Below are 7,695 nucleotides of genomic sequence, written 5' to 3' on the forward strand. Positions count from 1 at the left end.
AGCGCCAATTGAGCGCCACTTGACTTTCTATTGAGTTACACAAGGATATTGGCCACCGTGTTTCTATTGAAAATCATATTTTGCATGTCAATTTAGCGTCTTTAGTGCGAGTCAAAAGGAGCTATTGACCAGCTATTGACTGTGTGTACTCAGTTTCAATTGAAACAGTTTAGGGGAGTGTATATGCAACCCTTATTGTGTTCAGTAAAAAGCATCTGCACTGTAAACACAAATTAGCCCATATGGGCGTTTTTAGCTGTCGACATCTCCTTTTAACTCCCAAGCCCAAAGTAAGAACTCCCATGGTTGGGCGCAAAATGGGCTGAAACCACTATTTTACCCTTATCGTCGAGATGCTCAAAATAAGGGAGTACTAACGTGGCATCACCTGATTTCATTCCGTAGTGAAATGGGCGTATCAAAAGAAGAGACGGCACGCAAGCCACAAAGGGGGTTAAAAATACGCCCTTGCTCGCCTGTCTCACCAAAGAACCCGTATGTTGTCGTTGTCTGTACACATGTGTTGTGCGTATTAGCTAGGGGAACCTACTAGGCGAAAAACCGACATAAGGGCTCAGTATCGGACGCTCGTTGCCTGACGTTGTCGGTTTTTTTCGAATTTGCGGACGATGCAATAGCGCACCTGAGATGCAGTTATAGCAACAACGCCGAGTGAGAGTGCTCAAGGCCTGAAGTCCACGTTCACGTCGTGTAGTGTTTCCTGTGCTGCCGAATGCGGCCGGTGAACTCGAGCTACAGCCAGCGCATCCCCGACCTTGGTCGATCGTCTTTGGTTACGCGCCAAGCACGTGCGTTGGAAACACAGCGGCCGTGCCCAAGTTACGACAGTCGCCTCGTCGCTGCTGCCTCGATCGTTCGCCTCGCAACGTTTTTGTTAAAAATATACAAGTTCGTATTGTAGACGTGCCTGTGTTTCTGTTTCCTCGTGAATACGCAAAGTTATCACGCAAACAACGCCCGCGACGTCTACACGGTCAACGCCCGTGAACGCGCGGCCGGCGATCGGTGAGAACTCCGCCTTCAACAAATCAACATGATGGTTCGCCTGCGGAAGTTGAAGAACTTTTTTTTAGCATCGTTGAAGTGTTCAAGCTGATTAGGCTGCCCACTACGTAAATTTTGATGAAGTAGCAAATAGTCCATGCAAGTGGATCGACAGAAAAGTGCTGGTTATGATGACGAAATGACCTGAGGGCGGATCGCGCAGTGCAGCAGCCTGCTGAGTGAAGTGCATTTACCGTGGCCCAGCAGTGGCCGTGTCAAGCCGCGTCCAAGGATACTTTGTGTGAGTTAAGTGCTCTTCCGTGACAAGTGAACTATTACTGCGAGAGTCGTGGGACTAACAAAACAGCCTGAGTGCGCTATCGTGTCGATACTGCATTAGCTAATGTGGGCGCGTTTAACCGAGATGTTGTCTGTGACGATGGTTAAAAAAATGACTGGGTGGCATACAATTGAGACCCAGAGACACGTGCGTAACTTTGTTGAACAAATAAACCAACGGCGCGTTGCGAAAATCCGCCACAGGCATCTAGGTTATTGCTCTAGTTTGCTTCAGCCAGTGGCGTAGCCGGGGGGGGGGGGGGGGGGGCACACGGGCCCGTGCCCCTCCCCCTGAAATTTTTTTCCCATGGTATACAGAGCACAAAATGACACCTGACCCCACTCCACTTATCTGCCCAGACCCCATGTCGGATCAAGGAGGCGCCCCCCCCCCCCCCCGAAAAAAATGTCTGCCTACGCCACTGGCTTCAGCAGTTGCAATCGAAGTACTACATGTATGTAGAGCAAATGCCTGAGAAATGATGGTTTTACTCGGTTATCCTTCGAGATAATATATCTTGCAGCGGCACTTGAGTTTTCGTGCTTGGCCAGTGGTTAAAGCGATGATCCGCCACGTGATCAGCTGGCCATCAGCGGTGGATGATAATACTCATCGAGCATAGCCCCGAAGCATTGCCACAAAATACTGGCCCAAGTAGGTGCAGACGAGACGCACACACCCCCCACCTTCACCGCTAAATGACAAGCAATGTAGCGTATACATGTCCTCAATTACATGGAGATCAACTTTTAAAAGCAACTGATATGTTATCATAACATGCATATAAGCTATTTGTTTGCTTCGCTGAAAGTGGTAAAGGCCCCACATGCTGAAACTAAGCAACAAATATTAGATGATACTTCGAGTGCAAGAAACAAGTACTGAGCATCACTATTCAAGAAATACATTTCCTCCTGTAATTACACATGACCAGAGGTCACAGCTACAAGGGAGGCAAGGGTGTGCTCAAGTAAGCTAATTTAATATAATAATAATTGATGCGGTTTAACGCCTCAAAACCACGATATGATTATGAGAGTAACGGAGGGCTCTGGTAATTTTGTCCACTCCTTAACGTGCACCAATAAGCTAAGCAAGGTGTAAGGGACAGTAATTGTATGTTTAATTGTAGTGTTGTAATTATCACATAAATGGAAAGGAATTAGTGGATAAAAAAGGTCAACTTGCTGCAAGCAGGGAGGGTCTCATTTCGGAAGACTTTGTGCCTTAGGTAGTACGCTAGGGTTTGTTGGTCAGCTTCTAGCTTGTAATAAGTTGACATGCTATGTCACGCCAGATGGCAGTGCCTCCAGGATTGCACGAACATAGATACCAAGCACAGGGTATGGGAAAGCGACCACAGCTGTAGCTCAATTGATAGAGCATTGAACGCGTTATCCAAAGGCTGTAGGTTCAGTCCTTACCTGTGGCAGGTTGATTTTTCATACACTTTAATTTCTTTCCATTTATGTCATAATTACTATGATATATATATGGTTAAAATATACAGGTAATGTCCTCTATACCTTCCTTAGAGTCAATGTTTATTGATTTCACTAGAATGTGAGACAAAGAGAACAATTAAGGCCAGTGGCGGATCCAGAGGAGGGCGGTAGGGGCGATCCCCCCCCCCCCACGGCCTGTGTAGGCACGCTCCTTGCCCCCTCCTTCACTGCCTGTTGTCGACCTCATCACCAATTACGACAAATGAGCGGGACCACTGTCAGCACAAATTAACAGTATTTATGCTGTGATGGGCTTCTTGTGATGACAGTAACTACTAAAAACAAAAAAGTCAGGACCCACCCCCCCTCACCAGTTTTACTTCAAGTGGCCGCCCCCTCTAAAACGAGGGGCTAGATCCACCACTGATTAAGGCTTCACATAAAAATAGTTTTGCATTGCTGCAATGCAACATGCACGGGAGCAGTCACGGGCTGCAGGTAATCACATTTTCACTTTCTTTTTTGTAAATGGGACTGTGTGTAGTAAAAAAAACATGGCTGATCCCTCCGTCATAGGAATCGGTATAACACGAAAGTGAAACGTGTCTTCACAGAAGTAGTGCTTATGATATATGAGAGCTTGTACAATGTCTATTCGTGTTTGGTAGCTATAGCACCATTTGACGTGGATGCACCCATGTTGACAGCATGTCTCTACGCGACGACTAACGCCCGTGATCATGATTAAACCATTGTGGTAGCTGATGGTGCGAACATATATTTGGACACAGCGAATCGTGAATCCCGCGTAAGGATGATATCAACAAGCTCATAATCAACACTGGTACCCGGTATGCGCTTCTCCAAAGCGTCGTCAATTCGTCAATTAAGGAGAGAAACGGCACGGTGTGCGCTTTCTAGTAATGGGTAGCCGACGCCTGTGCTCATGCATACATAACACACACTGCACTTCAGCACGCGGGAGGTAGAGGTTCGTAGCGTGAGCCGCAAACGCGTGCGTCCCGCTGGCATCTGTCTCGCAGGCACTGCTCTCGCTCCACCAAGGCACGACATTCGCCCGTCGAAACCGCGTCCTTTCTGCAACGCATATTGCAGCAGTTTTGTTAGTCGGTGCTCTCGCAATTGAAGCAGTCGACGGCAGAGAAATCCCGTTCGTGCACGTGGAAGCTGCACTACTTCGATGAGCCGACGCACGCTAACACGAATCCAAAGGCAAAGAACGTAACTGCGTCAAGGGTGCCTCGGCGACGCCAGCGCGGCCAGTCTACCTCTCTGGTATCGAGACACTTTAACCATGACCTCCGATATCACGTGCAATCTCGGAGTAAGCGCTAGTAAGTGTCGATCGTGAAGCATTACTTCTTTTCACCTCTCACAGACGGCGGCACCGCCCCGCTCCGCCCGCCGCGAAAGAGAAGGTGTGAAAGATATAAGGCGCGTTCGCGCCATGCCTAGCATCTCCCGAGTTGGCTTAGTCGGTAGAGCGTCGGGCGCTCGCCGTCGCGGCCGCAACGTCGTGGGTTCGATTCCCAGCGGGGCATCTTTTTCTTGGTTTTTTTTCTTTCTCACCCGTTGGCGTCCATTTTATCAACGTCACATCCGTGACGGATGTACTTGGTGGACCCCGGCATAAAACACTTTCGTGTTAAAATGGGCAGCCGTCTTATTTACATGTTCCCTCTTTGTCAGCATTCTTTAACGCTATCCTCCCGAACTTGAAGAATTAGCCAACACCATCCAGCCCAAACCAAAGTTTTTGAAAGTAGATGTTCGTCTGTTATAGCACTGCGATTTATTCATAATATAAGTGCCTTGCTGGCGAAAAACATGCCTACTAGTTATGAAAAACTTTAACATAATGAATGGTCTCATTTAAATATTGGAAACATGCCCTGAAGAATTGCAACTGAAATGATGTGCAATTTTTGTGAAATTCTGTGCAGTTTGTCACACAAGTGACCAATCCACCACTATTTTAAAGGTAACCTAAAGACGTAAATATGATCAACAGTTAGTTGACATTGTCATGCCCATATGCAATGTATGTGTCTTTACAGATAAAGCAACATGTAGTGTCCTTTCGTTTGCTATGTGTGTGTTCCAGATGTTTGTACAACAGCTGTCAAACAGTTAAAGTTTAAAAAAAAACAGACCCTGTAATTCCTCATCATTGCCTTTTAAAACCAGCTTTTAAGAGCTGACATTTCGCCCCGGCACACAAAGCTGGGAAGCCTTTTATACATCAGTGCAGTTTAATAGAGAAAAACGTCATCACTTACGACACCTAAATCTGTGTCCAAGAACCCACCAACACGTGCGAGCCTTTAAGTGTTTTGCATGCACTTTAGCGAACAATAAATGCTTTGTTATTGAGTTTTTTGTTTACTCCATGAAGATGACTACCAATATGTTGTCATTTTTTATTTGCATGTCTATTGATTGATTGGATTTAACTCTCCAAAGCAACCCTGGACTATATATGAGGGATGCTGCAGATGTTTACTGTTGAATTTTAGTTTGGTGTTGCATAGCATGCCCTTAAATAAAGCGCTTGAATGTTTTGCTTTGTGACTCCATAAAAGAAACCTTTGCGTATGCATCATCTAATGCAGCAAGGACGGCAATAAGTAAGCTTTTGCACCCTTCAGAAGTACTGGAGAGCTCAAGAAACAAAAATGCACTGTGGTTGTGGCGGCTGCATTTAAGTGCTGTTTGGCTGGCTATTCTTAAAGATGACTCCCACACACTCTGTGGCTCATTCGTGCTATTAAAAGTTTGTAGGCGACTGCTTGTTGCAGAAGTAAAATGTCATTATCCCCCATCACAGTGCTTAAAATATCCCTTGATAGGAGAGAGGGGGGGGACATGCTCTCACAGGCTCATATATACAGTAGTTGTTGCAGGGACAATCGCGGTGTAGTCAAGCCAATTGTCTCTACAAGCGAAGAAATGCTTATGAATTTTGTACAAAGAAATATATTATTCAGAGTGTATTCTGGGCATTTCCAATCAAGCACTAAAAAAATGAAGACTTTGGCAACAATTTTTGAAAAATAACTTGGGATGTAAAGGGCTAAAGATATGCAAGCTCGAAAGAAATAACTCTAGCTGCAACGCAGAACATTCATTTACTCACTGCACTGACAACCTCAGGTACGACAATGCTATATTTTATTTTTGCATACACTTTCCTATAAAAGACGTGAGAATTGTGCTCCTTCAGTATTACACCAGACTCGCTTTGCACTACTAAAGAAATGAAAATTTACTGGTAACTTAAGGAGACCAAGGTGAGCCTTCATTAATTCACAAGCAGGTAGCCTCACGCTCAGTTGCCTCATAAAACAGTATGCTATGGCATCATAGGCCTGCGCACAGGGGGGGGCGGCCGCCCCCCTAATCACCTAAGAGGGGGGGGGGCGCAATATCTGCCCCGTACATTGACCCTTCTAGTCGCCCAAGAGGGGGGGGGGGCACAAAATCTGCCCCATACATTGACTTAGTAGGATGGGGGGGCACTGCGATGAACCTTTGCCCCCCCCTGATGGGGAACCCTCCACACGCCTATGTATGGCATACAGCTGTTTCAGCACTTCTGCCAAGAAGCTTAGTCGAATAAGGTGGTGACCCATTGTGCGTATCATCTCAAGGAAATGCATGCAGGAGTACAACGATACACGTTTTCCTGTTTTGCTCACACCATACCAACGTAATAATCATAGTTGAATCAATATTTGGAAAACTGATGGTTCAGAATTTCCCTGCACGAGGCTCTACTGCCAAACACATCAACTCCAACACTTTTCAAATGGGTGCTGTAGTGCTACGGTTGACCTGCCGAGGGCAGGGCGAGACCCCCGTCAAAAATGCAGGGGGAGCCGGCCTCCCAAGCCTACCCTGACTTCAACCCCTTCCATCATAGCTGTGCAAACACCTAGCTGACACCTAATGTGGACTTATTGTAGTTCAATACAAGACAAATTAGATTATCATTTTAAAAACTCTGGACATAATTATAATGAAACCAGCATGACGTAATAATACAAAAAAGACAGAAGACACACGAGCACAATCACATTTATTGATCATTACATTTCAAGCATCTACAGTTTATCATGAACAATGATATTTAATACAACAGAAGTTCACTTAGCAGCTCCTCTTTAAATGTAGCTGCCACATGCATGACCATAGCTCAGCAAAAAAGTTGGAGCGCACTCAGACTCACTCAGCAAATATATATTCTGTTCTGAGGGCTCACTCGGACTCAGACTCACCAAAATTTTCCTCAACCGGACTCATTGGACTCAAACTCATGAGCGTTTTACTCAGCTGGACTCAGACTCAGACTCACGGCTTGACTTTAGCCTGAGTGAGCCTGAGTGAGTCGACTCAGGAGTCCATAAGCGTAAAACTACCTTTTTTTAGATGTTGGTGTCAATGCTATTTAATGCCAATATCTCACATAATCGGTGCTCTACGATACGCCTTTTGATCTTATACCTTCAAATACAAGCTATCATTAATCCAGTAATTAAGTAAGGACATTTTTATGAAATACCCGACTCACATGAGGTATTTTTATCAAGAACTTTCAGTGAAGAGTTTGCGGGGGGAGGTCATGGCACCTCTCCCAATTCACGTCTCTGACCAATAAATATTGACGTGGCGCATGAACGTGAGTGCGTTGACATATGTGCGAATAGATTTGAGTACAAACGTAAGCCGATATAAGGCTGATAGTAATGCTGAAGATGAGTAGATAGGACCATAGGTCAGCAATAAAAGGTGGAGCTCACTGAGACTCACTCAAGAAATATACTTTGCGCTGAGGGCTCACTCAGACTCAGACTCACCAATATTTTCCTCAAACTGACTCACTCG

The sequence above is a fragment of the Rhipicephalus sanguineus genome, unplaced genomic scaffold (genome assembly GCF_013339695.2).
Source record: "Rhipicephalus sanguineus isolate Rsan-2018 unplaced genomic scaffold, BIME_Rsan_1.4 Seq395, whole genome shotgun sequence".
In the NCBI taxonomy this organism is placed as follows: domain Eukaryota; kingdom Metazoa; phylum Arthropoda; class Arachnida; order Ixodida; family Ixodidae; genus Rhipicephalus; species Rhipicephalus sanguineus.